Below are 365 nucleotides of genomic sequence, written 5' to 3'. Positions count from 1 at the left end.
GGACCAAGAACAAATATAAGGCTAGCGCTTGAAGTCAATATAATTTCCTAGCAAAGAAGACAAATAATAAAGTGGAAAGCTGTGCTGAAAAGCCCATGAGAAAGAGTAAGGTTGGGCTCTTATCCTAGCTCAGATAAAAAATTCAACTAGAATGGACCAGAAAATTAAACATAACAACAAAAACTATAAAATAAACATTAGGAAAGAACATGAAGTGAAATCTGTATGGCATTGGTGTGTTTTGTTTCAAATAAAAAGTAGTCTATGTTACAAAGAAAGACAACCAATAGAATGTTAGTTCTGTGGAATTGGAGAAAGTGTGCCCTGCTATGCATCTGGTAAGAAGTTAATACACAACTTGATTA

The sequence above is a fragment of the Rattus rattus genome, chromosome 1, assembly GCF_011064425.1.
Source record: "Rattus rattus isolate New Zealand chromosome 1, Rrattus_CSIRO_v1, whole genome shotgun sequence".
Classification (NCBI taxonomy): Eukaryota; Metazoa; Chordata; class Mammalia; order Rodentia; family Muridae; genus Rattus; species Rattus rattus.
The sequence above is the reverse complement of the archived record's forward strand: the minus strand, read 5'-3'. Positions refer to the sequence as shown.